Genomic DNA, 16,594 nt, shown 5'->3' with positions numbered 1-16,594 from the left:
TGGTACTGCCAACATGTAGCCTACTTAAGAACTAGAGGTAGACCGATATATCGGCCAGACGACATATCGGGCCGATATTTGGACATTTGTCTCTATCGGCCATCGGCCGTATTTTCTTTTAAAAAGCCGATTTTTGATCCGTTGTATAAAATAACACAATTTTTGATCAGGAACAAAAAAGATGAGCACCTCAAACTTGTGGAACCACTTGGATACATTACATACTTTTGTTCAAATTATATTCATAAGTTTAAATTTCTTTTTTGACATTTTAAGAAGAGTGTGAATGTTTACTAATGCTGTTACATTGGGTGTTTACTCAGACAAAATATTTAATTGTTTTGAAAGCTGAATAAATGTTCAGAGGACTGGACACGACTTGTTGTAATAGATTTCTTTTAGTTGCTCAGAAATTGCTGCATTTCACAAAAATGTGATAAATATATATTTATTTAACAATCGGCCTGAATATCAAATTGGAAAAATCGGCTATGCATATCGGCATCGGCTGCCCAAATTTGGAAAGCATCGGCATCGGCATCGGCCCCCAAAAAACCCATATCGGTCGACCTCTATTAAGAATGTGTCAAAAGTAAATTATATTGTACTGATAGATCAGGATGATGCACGTATAGATAATACAGGAATTAAAGCCAAAAATATTTTTTTTAATAAATATTTTGACTGAAGCCTCGTCATATTCCCCCTCATTTTTTAAAGTGTTAGAGGTTACATGATTTGTGATTTTTAGTTTGCTTTTGTTTTGTTTTGTTTCACACACCAGACCATGAAAAAAATGTTGAGTGATGATGCACAGACAATATCAGGAGTCATATTTCCCCCCAAAAAGCACAACACATGTGTATATTTACTTAAGATTTATTAAGTATATTAATGTTGAGCCATTTGAACATGAACTTAATTTTTCTTTCCACCCCTATTGTGTTGTGTTGCACCTCTGTTTCAGCTGCCCTTTTCTCTCCATCTGCTCATTCCTTCCATCCTTTGAATCTGCTGCCAGAAAAACAAAAAAATGGATATTCAATGACAACAGAACATATTAAATGATTTTTGCCTTGCCAAACATGCTGGAGGGAAAGCAGTGATGCTTTATGCGTCTTGGCCCTGTTTCTGCTGCCCCCAAATCACTGACCTCAGTGTCATGATTGTCTTCTTGGTCTCCTTCTACCTCCCTTTGCTTGGGATCTTCCCTTTTATTCTCCTTTCCTGTAGTGTCAATGTCATCTGTAAACAGAATATAACAGCAGATTAATTTTATCATAATAGGTGTTATCAAAAAGCAATCATTTAAGGGAACATCTGGCCATTACAACAGGATTAGTTGCATTTCCTTTTTTTTTGTTTGTTTGTTTTATTAATAATACAATTCATTTTGAGCAGGATGCAAGAAAGAACTTGAGCATTGAACTCACAAACTGTGAGTGAGTGAGTGAGTGAGTGAGTGAGTGAGTGAGTGAGTGAGTGAGTGAGTGAGTGAGTGAGTAAAAAATGAGTCCACAGTGAGTAAAAATGTGACAGAAGCAAAAACCGGCCTTAAATTCAAATCAACTTATCTTAGGTACCAGAATGTGTAGATTCTGTAAAGATGGAACCACAACACTTTTTCCCTGTGTTCCTTATGCCTCGGGTACCTAAAAGTGTGTTGTATATACTCCCACCTTATTAAAAAAAAAATTAAATCAGAAAAAAAAACATTTTTTTCGTATCTCTTTTTTTCTAATGAATTACAGCTTTTGAATTTTGTTACACTGCATATAGACATAATTAAGTTACATCAGCCTATAGCCACGGTTGTCCTGAGTCTATAGAGGTGCTGCACTTCACTTCACAGTGAAAAATGAGAGCACAGTGAGTAAAATATGACAGAAGCAAAAAACGCTCAGAGAGTGCTTGGGATTTTAAGGGTTTTAAGCAGGTTTCAACCCCTAAGCATGCTTTGAATGGCCAATGTGACCGCAACCGTGCCGTGCTTAAGCACAATTCACTTCTCTGCTTTGGCAGGCTTCAGAGAGGTGGACTTCGGCACGGTTTACTTCATGCACGAGCACAAGCACGCGGACAGTGCGTGTGATCCATGACTTATGATCACCGCGAGTGCATCTCCCGACAATCGTTTAAATCAAAGCGGGGTTGTTAGAGGGCTGTGTTGGCTGAAAACAACTTACCATAAGTCTAAAAGTCTCTAAAGTTTTAGCAGTGCTCTCTGTGTCTCATTTTGCTGACTGATGAGACCGCGCTTCATGTAAACAGACGCTTCGCGTACGCGACGGCGCTCTGTCTTCAGAGCAGGAGAGAGTGCATGTGGAGGAGGCAGACTGAGCCAGTGAAAGAGGGCTAATTCAAACTACAATCTCTTGTACAGTGACTGTGATAGAGGAAGTATTAAGATATGTGCACTCGCACGAACGCGACCACATGAAAGAGAGAGACAGACAGACCTTATTTGTGTCAAGTCTTGTAGCTAAAAGGCAGACTAGCCCCGCAGGCTAGCTAAACTTTTCTGTGAGTCTCGTGCTGTGAGAAGCTTAGCGCGGTAATATGCATAGTATTTTACACAGTCAATGGTTGCGACGGTGATGTGCCTTCAGCTTGTCCCGGGAGAGCGAGCGCTATCAATTATCGACGTCCCGTAAGCACGTCTTTACATCTCTGGGACGACTGGACGGCCGAGCCCTGCACCGCGGGTTTTCAGCCCGCCTAAAAACTGCACGTCTAGCCCTGCCGGTACCTTACCACAGCGCCAAGGTACCGGCACACACGCCCGCCTGACACTAGTTTAAGATAATTTTCAAGGGATAAACAAATGAAAATTAAATTTTTCATTTACCTTCGTCCGTTGAATGCTTCCAGGAGACGTGAGCCTCAGCCTCGTTCTGTTTGAAAAATCTTCTTATGTCCATTTTTTCTGTGGCTGTCAGGTGCAGTTTTTTTAATGCCTGGCTGAATCCAGCGCGTCCTTAGCCAATAGAAAACGGATCCTTCACGCAACCCCTCTCTGATTGGTCTTGGCATCAACAAGACGTCATCCTGTGTTGCGTTCATGAAAACGGAAACTACAACTTCTTTGGTGGCTCAATGTTCATTCTGAAGTTGAATTATCCGGGGCTGAGGAAAAGACATCCGGGGCTGAAGCCCCGGATGCCCGGGCCAGGCGACGCCTCTGGCACGCACTAACCTAGGAACACGTTTATTTAGTAATGAAAGGGCTGCAAGGATTCAATTACACACACACACACACACACACACACACACACACACACACACACACAGCTTATTTTCATGAATTAACAAACTTACGAGGGAGTGGACAAAAGAAAAATCTGAATTAAATCAATATTTGGTGTAACTGCCCTTTAATTTAAAACCAGAGTCAGATCCTGTCGGATTAAAGTCGGAGCAGGATCAACTGACTCTACTGAACAGGAGCTCAGCGTCGTCGTTGTCCTGAGGTGAAACAGAAAAAACTAAAGGAGGCTTCAGGCTGAACAGGATCAGACAAACTGAGACCACAGCGAGGATGAGGATGATGAAGATCGTTTCATGTCCCAGGTCAGACACAGAAATCCTGGGCCAATTATTTAAAACAAGACAATAAAGTATGAAGAAAAAAATGTTAACCATTGGAAGACCGCACCAGAGACTGAAGGGATTAGACAACAAAGAAGGGCTTTCAGCAAAAATGACACTATAGAAGAAAATAGGAAGCCAGGAAGCTCTGCAGTTACACCTGAAAGCCGTGGCCTTGGCTTCAGGGCCTTGGTCCAAGAGCCGTGACTTTGGCTTTGTGGCACTGGCTTAATGTCTTGCTAAAAAGCGTGGCCTAAAAGCCGTAGCCTTGGCCTGAACGCCTTTGCCTTAAAGCCATGGCCATGGCTAGAAAGCCTTTTGACAGAAAACTGTGGTCTTTGCCTAAAAATCGTGGCCTTGTCTATGTCTTAAGACTGTGGTCTTTGCCTAAAAATCGTGGCCTTGTCTATGTCTTAAGACTGTGGTCTTGGCCCTAAAGCTATGGCCTTGGCCTAAAAGCATTTGCCTAAAAGCTGTAGCTTTGGTCTAAAAACTGTGGCCTTGACCTAAAAGCCTTTCCCTAAAAGACGTGGCCTTGGCCTAACACCTTTGAAGTGTTTGCCTTGGCCTTGAAGCCTTGGCTTCAGGGTTTTGGTCTTAGTCTTAGAGCTGTGACCTTGGCTTTGTGACTTCCTAAAAGCCTTGGTCCTGAAGCCCTTGCCTAAAAGCCGCAGCCTTGGCCTAGAAAGCCTCTCCCTAAAAGCCGTGGCCTTGGTCTAAAAGCCTTTGCCTTGCAGCGTTTGCCTTGGCCTTAAAGCCTTGGTCCTCAAAGCTGTGGCCTTGCCTTCAGGTTCTCAGTCTTAGAGCTGTGGCCTTGGCTTTGTGACTTCCTAATAGCCTTGGTCCTAAAGCCCTGGCCTAAAAGCTGTGGCCTTAGCCTAAAAGACGTTGCCCTGGGCTAAAAGCCTTTGCCTTAAAGCCTTGGTCCTAAAGCCCTGGCCTAAAAGCCCTTGCCTAATAGCGTCGGCCATGACCCAAGAGCAGTCTAGCTTTGGCTTCAGGGCCATAGCCTGAGAGTCATGACTTGAAAGCAGTGGCACTGGCCTTAAACCACCAATCAGAGACATTTAGCTACCAAGTACTGGCTTCTGGAAAGTACTTCTCCCAGGTTGGACCATTTTCAAAGGTAAATATATCCCCCAGAACTAAATAAAGACCCTGAGCAGCCTAAAAAACACATCATGCTTATTTCCCTTTGAATAAGAAGATGGTCAGCTGTGCAATAAGGTCAAAACTTGCAGAACAAGTGGGGTCAGGTAAACCAACAAATGTCAAGAGGGGCCAAACCTTCAATGTAAAAACGAAATGACACTCATGTTAAAATTTAAGAGTGAAGCACTGTGGGTGTCCCAATAAGTTTGAAGCTGAATTTCTGTAAACGGAGTTATAAATTTGGTCTGGATTATTGGTGATCCATCAGAAAAAAACCACCAGGAGGCCCCAAAGTTAATCTGCAGCAGCAGAAGGACCCCGAACAAACGGCTGGTATCATGAAGAAGAAGTCCTGAAAGTGATGGTACGGCTCACACAGAGACCTGATCCCAACATGATGGAGTCTGTCTGGGATTACGTGAAGAGACAGAGGGATCTGAGGAAGACCTGTGGTTAGTTTTCTGAAGGATGCCAATAAAGAATCATGAGAGGATGAAGACGTGGAAAAACAAGCGGCGAGCGGTGGAGACAGAGCGATCTGGAGCGTTTAAGTGATCAGCATCTCTCCTCCAGAGTGATAGACAGATACCACACAGACAGACAGTAACCACTATTGTCTGTGGTCAAAACAAGCACACAAACACACAATCCTGATAAGAGCGCCTGTCTGCACCGAGCCGATAAGCCGGGAGGAGAAAGGAGGAGAGAGGAGCAGACGGGACGCACAGAGACAGGTGGGAAACTGGGTTTGAGATGAAGACGGAGGACGAGATGGAGACAGAGGGAGCTTGTTGTTGGCGCGGGGGAGGAGAGGTGGAGGATTAAGAGATAGGATCTGGCAACCCAACCTGATCCAACCTCTGGTGGTTTATCATCCGCTGTGGAAAGCTCCAGAATGCACCGTGCTGATAACGATGACCACCTCCGCACTCCTCTGCGTCTCCAGACTTCTGCTTTCCTCCTCTTCAAACCTTCACCCTGTGCTGCCTCCAGAGCCGATTATCAGCGTGTGTCAGAGAGTTTCACACCGTTGAAATTTATTTTTCACATGTCCAGAAAAGAGCTCGTCTATTACCGACAGATAGAGGCTGCTACAGGTGAAGAGTCTGAAGGAAACCACAGATTAAAGAGGCAGGTTGAGAAAAAGTGTTTTACTTCAAAATCACCTCATCAAAATTCCCTGATACTCCCCGTCGAGTAATTCTACTAAACTCTGAGACCGGAGCAGGAGAGATGGACGCTCTGGATCCAGACTCTCCTGCTCGAGTCGAGGTGAGTGTGAAATGTAAAAGTACGCTGAGTGAGAAGGTGTCTGAGGTTTCCTCTGTAAGAAAAATAAAGTTACTCTCTTCTATTCGCCGCTGTCAGAGACGCTCTCACAGGCCGTCGTTCACCGCTGCTAGAACGCGGCGCTGTGATTTATGAGGCTGTCCAGCTCCGTCAAAGAGCCGGCTGAACTCGGGTGTTTTCTCTGGGACGGCGGGGCCGAGGGAGGGAGGGAGGGAGGCCTTCTGCTTTTCTTTGACACGCGTGTTCACACGGTCACGAACAAAGAGCTTTATTCTGCGCTGATAGGTCGAGTGTGTGGGACCTGCCCTGACTCTGTCGCTCAGATCCAGGATGAATATGGCTCTTTTTTTCCTGAGAGGCTGAAATATGGGCAGATGAAAACACAAACACTGCTAGGTGAAACCTTAACTGCTCACCAGAAGGTTCACGACGCACACATTAGAGTACACGGCCGTTTATACAGCGTTAAATCACCGTAACACACAGGTAGACGTCTGTAAACTGAAGAAACTGTGATTAGATAAATCAAGAAGTTAATGCTACAAACAGCAAGAGGAAAAAAGAGAAACAAAACCTGATCCCAGATTAAATCAATCTGAAATCCTGCCTGTTGGCACTGTGGCAACAAAACAGTGATGGTACATCAGGAGACATCAAGAAGCATTGAGAGATATCAGGAGACATTAGGATCAAACACAAAAGGAACATCAAGAAACATCAAGGAATATTACGAGACATCAATACACAATAAGACACATCAAAGAACATCAAGGAACATCAAGGAAGAAATAAAAAAAATAGAGGGACATCAAGAGACGTCAAGACAGAGTAAGACACATCAAGAAACTCGAGAAACATCAAGGGACATTGAAGAATATCAAGGAATAGGTCATCGAAAATAGTGAAGTATCAAGAGACATCAAGATCAAACATTAAGGAACAACCAGGGACATCAAGGAATATCAAGAAATGTTGAAGAATATCAAGGGATATTAAAAGAAATCAAGGAACATCAAGGGGCATACAGGAAAATGAAGAGAAATCAAGAAATTTCAAGAAACATAGAGGGACATCAAGAAACAGCATTATGGACATCAACGAATACCAAGGAACATCATAGAATATAGAAGGGATAATTAAATCCAAAAGAAGGAACGCTAAGGAACATCAGAGAATATCAAGAAATTACAAAAGAAATCAAGGAACATCAAGGAAAATCAAGAAACATCAAGGAGTATCAAGGAACATCATAGAACACAGAGGGACACCAAGAGACATCAGGAGATTAAATCAATGAACATCTATGAACATCAAGGAAATATCAAGGAATGTCAAAAGACAAACGTCAAGCATCAAGGGACATAGAGAGACAACAAGGATTATCAAGGAAGATAGAAGGACATCAAGACACATCAAGACACACAAAGAAACATCCAGGGACATCAAGGAATATCAAGGAATATTACGAGACATCAATTCACAGTAAGAAACATCAAAAATATCAAGAAACATCAAGGGACCTTAAGTAATGACAAGAGACATCAAGGGACATCAAGGAAAAGTGATAAACATCAAGGAAGAGATAAAAGAAAATAGAGGGACATCAAGAGACAACAAGAGACATCAAGACAGAGTAAGACACATCAAGAAACATCAAGGGACATTGAGGAATATCAAGGTACATCAAGAGACATCAGAGAATATCAAGGAATATCAAGGAATGGATCATATAAAATAGAGAAACATCAAGAGACATCAGGAGACATCAAGATCAAGCATAAAGGAACATCAAGAAACATCCAGGGACATCAAGGAATATCAAGAAATGTTGAAGAATATCAAGGGATATCAAAAGAAATCAAGGAACATCAACAGGCATCAAGGGAAATGAAGAGATATCAAGAAATTTCAAGGAACATAGAGGGACGTCAAGACACATCAAGGGACATCAAGGAATAGATCATAGGAAATACAGAAACATCAAGACATATAAAGAGACATCAAATCCATATAAAGGGATGTTTAGGAACATCAAGGAACATCAGAGAATTTCAAGAAATTCCCCCAACAAATTAAGGATCATCATGAAGAGACATCAAGAAATCCAAAGATACATTGAGGGACGTCAAGAAACATGAAGAGACATCAAAGAACATAATAGGACTAGAGGGTCATTTAAAGCCATATGGAGACATCAAATCAATTACTAAGGAATATAAAGAAACATCAAGGAATATCAAGGAATATCAAAAGACAAACGTTGAAAACCAAAAGAGATGAAGAGACAACAAGGATTATCAAGGAAGATAGAACGACATCAAGACACATCGAGAGACAAAAAGAGACATCAAGGAAATGTGAGGGACTTTAAGAAATATCAAGAGACACCAACTATGATCCCTTTGGACTTTCTACAAAGTCAATCATCTACAAGAGAAAAACCAAATATGCTGAAGTGAAATTTGACTTTTTGTCTCTAAGTTTACCAGAACTGTCTGTTAAAACCAAGACACGCTGATAAATATGAGTGTACAGTGATATCTGATGAAACTGGGTTGTAAGAAGTGCAGTTGTTCTTGGATAAAAAGTGATTAACAGGATTTAGAAATGTCAGACTCAACTGGTCCTAATTTAACGCTTCAACATACAGCTGAGTTTTTAAGTGGTCAAAGCTGTAATTACATGCAAACACAAATATGTAGCTCACACACACACACACACACATACACACACATCTTAATCATTCCAGTGTTTCCCACAGGATTTTAGGAGACTGTGGTGGGGGAGTCTCTGACCCTCGGCGGTTTTAATGTGTGTGTACGTTTTTAAGCGCGATGTATCGCCTTTACAGTAAGCGCAGTTTGGGACCATGGACATGAATATACGTTGATAAATAAGAACTTACAAAGGCATATCAGAAATATTTTCAATATGATTCAGAAACAAAACCAAAAACTCACTCTCTCACAATATTTTGAACAATTTACTGAACAACATTTCAACAACAGGTTATTTACACTATTTCCCTTGATCTGTGATCTGTCATCAGGCTACTGAGACTGTAGCCTACCGTTATTCTCTCACCTGAGTTAACGAGGTGTGTGTTTGAAGCTGATGAAGAAAAGAGAGCACCAGGATGTGAGTAGGTGAAAGGGAAGCAAAGTGGAAACCCTTTATATTGTTTTAACATCTTAAAAAAATATTTTTTGGGATAAAGGGTCTAATTACGATTCTTCTTCTCTCTGCTCCCTTATCTGGATTTGGGAGTGTAGTGTTTTCATTCTGTTTTTTTTCTATAGTGACTGCAGAAAATAGTCTAAATAAATAAAGATGCCTAAATTTGCTGAGGCCCACTTCATCACAAAATGTAGCCTAAATCAATGCAAGATTTTCTGACTGATATTTCCTGATATTTCTGTGTATCTGACTTCGAGAGAAATTCATCTTCCTCCATGCTCTCTCCGTCTGTGGTGTTCACCGTCTTACGCTGACGTCAGTACAAAAATCGCAGAAGCACATGGCTACTTAATATGCACGTACTGATTTGCATTGACCATATATGGTTACGTTCGGGCACGCTGAAGGAGGGAAAGGAGGCGTGCTCACCACATTCAAGCTTTTCTCGGTGCGGTGTGATTTATCACGGGGAATAGCGTGCAGCCGTGTGTACGCAGAGTTTGATAGATCTGAAAAGAATGTTGGTCGTATCCACGTTTTGCCTTTTCGTCGTAAGTGAAACTTAAGAGGACTTCGCTGTAATAAATGTAGGCCCCAGGAGAGGAGACTATGAAATAATTACCCGCGTCAGCTCGTTGGTATCGTACAGGTAATTGTACTGTGTGCCTGACACTGACTCTGAATGCGCTGTGATAATGAAACTCTTGAACCGAGACATGCGCGGTGCAGCTGTTCCTCTTCCCAAGAAGGGAGGCAGACAGCGCAGTGAGATACTGTGTCCACGGCCGCAGTTAGCATGGCCGCTAATGCCCAAAAAAGAAGTTACACGTACCTCAGAGTCAGACGCCCCGCTCTAACTTCGCTGGAATCTGGTTCGCGCCAAACGTAACAGGTAAAGAGCGACGTCTATGAGTGTGACCAGTGCGCGCGCACTCTTGTTCTCTTGTTTACGTGCGGTAGGAAAGTACAGCTGTGTAATGGTCTGACAGAGTGAGGGATCGTATTTTTGTCTCCATATGAGACTGTGGCGGGGCCAAATGAGACTGTGGCGGGCCGCCACAGTCTCATTAATTAATGGGAAACACTGCATTCAAATAAAACATAATGAACAACATATTCTCACAAACACCTGGTTTTAAGCCTCCTCAGCGTGCGTGAATCACACACACCTAAAAATTCAGACAAATAAATCACTGAGTCCGCACACACACCCTCTCCACTTTGCTCACACACAGATGCTGAGGTGCGCGGTTGTTGCCATGTGCTGGGTGGTCCTGAGGGCCCAGAGGCCCCGGACGGAGCAGGGGACCAAATTACAGAGCGTGACCCACCACAGTGACACCCAACCTGGGATTAACACCCCGGCTGAGTCCCAGGCTGACGGTAGCCCCAGGCTGCGGGAGCTGACCTCGGCAGGTTTAGAGGTGATCAGAACACACACACGCTAACACACACACGCTCTGGTTTAGTCCTGGCCCACCCAGGACTGAAATAATGAGGGGGTTTGGGTCAGTCCAGCTGGATTGGGGGAGCAGGGGTTCTGGGTGGAGGCTGGACTGGAGAACTTGGCGCTGATCTGTTCAAGTATCTCGTGTCCTGAAATATCCAGATTGTGTCTACACACACACACACACACACACACACACACGTCTGAGGCGGATCAGTCCACACCTGGCAGCACAGTTAGGCTTCACTGTGGAGCAACGGGAAGACTCGTCACCCAGCGTTTCCTCCAGACTCACGTCTAAAACCGAGACCGCATGAAATCCACAGAAAGAGAAAGACTTACTGTGCGTCTGTTCGGCCAATTTGTGAAATATTTATTTTTTCTTAATACTCAAAGATGATGTTATTCAGCTATAAGTAAGAAATATACCAACATATTCTGTACAGATCTTAAACTGCAGCTTTGGATCATTTGAGAGGTATTCTTGAAGATTCAGGTCTGTAATATTTATTTATGGTGTAGTAAACGGTAAATGATCTCTCGATTCCTCCTTTGTTTTCTGATTTCGTGCGTCTCAACACATAAACCCACAGCGGTGTATCAGATAAAGAATAAAGAAAGGAGAAGAAGTAAAGCTTTAGTATCAGAAGTAAAGCCTTCGTCAGATTTGTTTTCTGGTCTTTCAGAGTCTGATATGTTTGTAACCTAACTCTGCAGATGTCTGATGCAAGAATCGTGTAACAGCAGAGAAATGAACGTGTAACTTTGGTTGAATACTCCCAGAGGTTTGATAACATTTCATGATGTTTCCTGTCTGCAGCTCACTTCTGGAAACTCTAAAGCAACAACAGACTCTGGTTACCAGAAGATTATTTCAGTCATTCTGCTGATAAAGAGCCCTGACGTGTTTCTCTTTAAGTTTAGGAGATGCAACACGTCCAGTGATGCCTTTACCCCACAACATCCAACCTGTGTAATTATATGTCAGCATCTTCCTTTTCCTCCAGGTGCACGTCTAGCTTATTTACTAATTTACACAAGTCTTTTTGTTTTCACACTATTTAACTTTAAAGCAGTTAAAACACGGTCTGTCCTTGCCCTAGTAGTATCTGGATTCAGGGCTTCCTGGTGTTTTGAAAAACTCTGGTGTCAGCCTCTGTCTAAAACACTGTTTTAGCTGCTCTGTCTCTTTAAGGATTCCCACTCCACAAACCCTCTTCAATCTGATTGGACAGCCCTCTGATGTTGGACTGTCAGGGGGCGGAGCTAAGGGTGTTTGAGGCCCACCACTCCAACACAAACCAGTGAGGAGACCCTGATATGATGACATAATAATTTCAGCAGGTCTTGTGAAGATCCACTGAAGATCTGGTTAATATCTAGGAAAGATCTGAGAAAGATCTTGTGAAAATCTGGGGAGAATCTGTTGAAGATCAGGTGAATATCTGTGCAAGATAATGGGAAGATCTGATGAAGATCTGGGGAAGATCATGTAAAAATCTGGGGAGGGTCTGCTGAACGTCTTTAGTAGATCTGATGTAGATCTACTGAAGATTCTTTGGATACTTGGGGAAAATCTAGGAAAGATCTGGTAAAAATCTAGTGAGGGTCTGTTGAAGACCTGCTGAAGACCTGGGTAAAATCTGGTGAAGCTCTGATGAAGATTTGGTGAAGATCTTTTGAAAATCTGGGGAAGATCTGTTGTAGATCTGATGAGGATCCACTGAAGATCTGGTAAAGATCTATTGAACATCTTGGTAAGATTTGGTGAAGATCTACTGAAGATCTGGTTAATATCTAGGAAAGATCTGAAGGAGATCTTGTGGAAATCTGGGGAAGATAATGGGAAGATCTGATGAAGATCTGGGAAAGATCTTGTGAAATATGGGGAGGATCTGTTGAAGATATGGTGAAGACCTGGGAAAAATCTGGTAAAGATTTGACGAAAAAATGAAGAAGATCTTGTGAAAATCTGGGTAGAATCTGTTGAAGACCTGGTGAGGATTGGATGAAGATCGGCTGAAGATCTATTGAACATCTTGGTGAGATTTGGTGAAGATCTATTGAAGATCCTGTAAAAATCTAGGGAAGATCGTGTGAAGATCCGGGGAGGATCAGTTGAAAATCAGGCGAAGATCTGGTGGAAATCTGGAGCAGTTCTGGAGAAGATCTGATGAAGATCGAGGAAGATCTTGTGAAAATCTGGGGAGGATCTGTTGAAGACCTGGAGGAGATCGGATGAAGATCTGGTGAAGCTCTATTAAACGTCTTGGTAAGAATTGGTGAAGATCTACTGTATATCCTGTAATTATTTCGAGGAGATCAAGGAAAGATCTGTTGAAAATCTGGGGAAGATTTTGGGAAGTAGAGTGAAGATCTGATAAAAAAATCAAGGGAAGATCAGGTGAAGATTTGATACAGATCTGGGGAGGATCTGGTGAAGATCTGGAGAAGCAGGATGAAGAACTGTAAAGATCTGGTAAAGATCTTGTCAATACCTGGGGAACATCTAGGAAAGATCAGGTGAAGATCTGGTGGAAGTCTGGAGCAGTTATGGTCAAGATCTTTTAAGATCTTGTATAGATATGCCAAACATCTGGTGATCCAGTGGACCCAAACCTGCCGGAGCTGAGATCCAGCCAGATTGACTTGATTTAAAACCAGGTCTTGGATCATCCTGCCTCCTCAGAGATGATATGAACATACAGAGTTAACGAGTCAATGTTTTAAAGTATTCTCATCTTAAATCTGGAAATCAGGCCGTCAATTTACACACCTGACACCTGCATCTCTCCGGTTTGATGGAAAGAATTCACTAAGAGGAAGTAAGACCAAACTCTGGGACAGATTGAAAGAACATGTAGAGATTGTGTCGAGTCCAAGAGCTCCCAAACTTGATTTAGAGCTTGTTATGTCTAAGTTACATTTTTACAACTCTGGGCTTAAGTGGTAGTCAAAACACACCCAAACATACAGCAACCATTGGATTTCTCACGTGTTCGAATTACAACGCAGCGCATTAAACTGCTGCCTCCAGATCAGGATTTAAGAGTTAGCAGATGGTCAAGCTAATATTTCTATACGGCTGTAATATCTGTCCTATCAAAGAGCAGCGGGAGCAGCAACATCTGGAGTGACATCACACCTTCTGCATGTGGAGGTCAGAGCAGGTGAGAGGGAGACGAGAAGGTGGGGAAAGAGGACACACACACACTAACACACACATTAACACACACCTCAGAGGGAGCTGATACAGCTGTTTGGAAGTGTGCAGCAGGTCAAAGGTCAAACAGATACACTCACGCCCTGAAGCGAGTCGCCAGAATCAATCCAGGCTCACACACACACTCCTGACGTGAACACACTCCGACAACCTCCCAGTGAGACTCAGCGTGCACACACACACACACGACACACACTGTTCGCCAGAGTGTATTAATAGCATGTGATGTGACTTAACCCGAGGGCCTGTTTCACCAGAACAGCTGCGAGTACAGCCAGCGTGTGTGTGTGAGTGTGTGTGTGTGTGTGTTTGGTTTAAAAGCCAAAGCGTATATGAACCCTCTTGGCCCGGCGAAGAGTTCAACGGTGCAAGAAAACACACGGACACGCCTGCCACACACACTTGGTCTCAGATGTTGATTGTGAGCGGCTGAGTGAAAACTTTCTGTAAACTCTGCTCCGTGATTAACTGTAATCTGATTTAATCAAATAAATGCTCGTGTCAGGGAGGAAACGAGACGCTGCGCTCGCTGCTGACATGAAGGAGCAGAGTCCGTACTTTTCACTCCATCGGTTTCCTGTCAGCTCTGCTCTCACACACTGTTCCAACACATCCTCATGTGTGTGTGTGTGTGTGTGTGTGTGTGTGTGTTAGTGTATGAAAAGGTGAATGAAATGTCCTGAAAACCTCACAAACTTTAATGTTTTGAGTTTTTTGTTAAAACTGGGTATAAGAATATGTGATGTAAAGCTCCTGCTGGGGTATCATGTTTTTTTGTTTCTATTCTGTCCCTCTTGTGTTCCCGTAGTACATTTACATTAATCACAGCCAGAGGCGAAAATCCCTCTTTTTTTGCTGTGCTGAATGGTACTTACTCAAATGTCTTACATAGTGATAAAAAACAATAACTGTAATTATGTCACATTTCTTATAAGTCCATAAGTGACCAATCTACGAGCTTGCTCTACTGGTATATCCAAGCGTGGTGTTCATTAATTAGTGGGCAAATTACTTAAAAAAAAAATTGGTTATAGTTACTGTTTCCTTAACCAAAAAAAAAGTTAGTTATAAATTAGTAAATGAATTATTCCTTTAAAGATATAATTAGTTACAAGGAAATAATTCTTGTGTAACTTTTTTCAGAAAAATAAATACAAGTAAGTAAGTAAAAAATAAATAAATAAATAAATAAAAACTTTGAAATAAAAAAATAAAAAATAAATTAAATAAAAAAAAGAAAGTAAACACATGAATATATAAATAAATAATGTAAAATAAATAAATACTTCGATAAATCAATAAAATAATTGAATGAATTTAAATGATTAATAAAATAATAAAAAAAAATTTAATGAATGAATGAATGAAAAAATAATAAAAATAATAAATAGAAAAATAAAACTAAATAAATGAATAAATCAATAGGTTAAAAAAATAATAATTAATAAAAATTAATTAAACAGCAATTAAAAAAAAACAAAAATGTTTTGAGCTGCTTTTCTTTAGGACGTAATGTTCACATATATGTTCTCTCCATTTACATCCATGATGTTGAAGTAGCGTCTGTATTCTTTAATCCTGAAAATAACAATTTCCTGAGGCAGACCTTGGTGTTTGAGGCCCCTCTGTGTCATGAACCAGCTGAAGCTGGAGAGAGTTGAAGTGAGGTTGGTTGTCTTGGACAAACTCTTGCTTCTTTATTCTGTTCTATCACGAATCTTAATGTTTTGAGACGCCTTGTTTTATTGTTTTATGTCTGTGAGCGTGGCTGCTTTTGTCTGTCAGAAACTTTAAGAAGCTGTACCTTTTGTTGCTGTCTTTCTTGTCCAGAAGGAGGTTTTTATCCACAATTAGTCATTTCCTGGTTGGTTAAAGGTAGACTCTGCAGGAGTTTTTGTTACTTGTTTGTAAACACAACATTCAAACTGGGCTCCTCCTCCTTGGCTCAGTGCCAGCTGCAGCCCGCACCCACAGCCTCCCACTGTGACTACATGAACATACTCACTAGCTCAGCAACCACCTGTAGCATCATGTTTCTACAGCCGAGAGAGACTTGAGAGCCATGCACCTGACTTAGCATGTTAGCACCAGCTAATCACGGGTACAGGATAGTGCTACTTCCATTATCACAGCTGCTCTGATTAGATGGAATCATCCAGATACAACCAAAACATCAACATCCAGGCAGAGGAGGGGGTATGAGGCTGACACAGACACTGACACACATGTATCGAGGCCCAAAAGAGACGACTGAGAAGAGTTGTACACAGAGATGAAGTTTATCAGGATAATTTCAAACTAATAAGAAAAAGCGTTGTCCTTTTTCTCCTATAAACATTTTTAAATTTATGATGTATGAAAAAAAAGCGATTTCATGATTTAACAAAAGTAAAAAACCTTTGATTTTCCTTAAAAACGACGTGTTTAGTTTGGATTATTTGTCCTTACATGACACAAAAAAACAAGAAACCAGATTACAGATGTCAGTAAAAGAGAGCAAGACAAGATGATTTATTTACACACACACACACACACACACACACACACACACACACACACACACACACACACACACACACACACACACACACACACACACACACACACACACACACACAAACACACACACACAGATACGTTGTCCTGTCTGATCATAAAAATATCTTTAAGTTATTTTCAGATTTTTCTCTTTAGATGAGAGTGTGTCGCCAATGTGT

General features: G+C 41.8%; 1 protein-coding gene and 1 long non-coding RNA gene across 3 annotated transcripts in view; both read right to left on the bottom strand.

The window, feature by feature from the left end:
* Window positions 1-16,594, bottom strand: part of bbs9 (Bardet-Biedl syndrome 9) — a 220,148-nt gene that overhangs the window by 97,475 nt on the left and 106,079 nt on the right. The window lies entirely within an intron of this gene.
* Window positions 901-2,952, bottom strand: LOC141800259 (uncharacterized). 2 transcript variants are annotated; one of them, XR_012599312.1, is made up of 3 exons: window positions 2,849-2,952; window positions 1,154-1,245; window positions 901-1,014 (listed from the first exon to the last, which is right to left on the bottom strand). It is a non-coding gene; the product is annotated as an uncharacterized LOC141800259 (long non-coding RNA). The 2 variants fall into 2 exon arrangements; XR_012599313.1 differs by having other exon boundaries at window positions 912-1,011.

This window comes from Halichoeres trimaculatus, unplaced genomic scaffold (assembly GCF_033239565.1).
Source record: "Halichoeres trimaculatus isolate MK-OKI-2021-1 unplaced genomic scaffold, fHalTri1.1 fHalTri1_scaffold_12, whole genome shotgun sequence".
NCBI lineage: Eukaryota > Metazoa > Chordata > Actinopteri > Labriformes > Labridae > Halichoeres > Halichoeres trimaculatus.
This window is presented reverse-complemented; position numbering and strand designations above follow the sequence as displayed.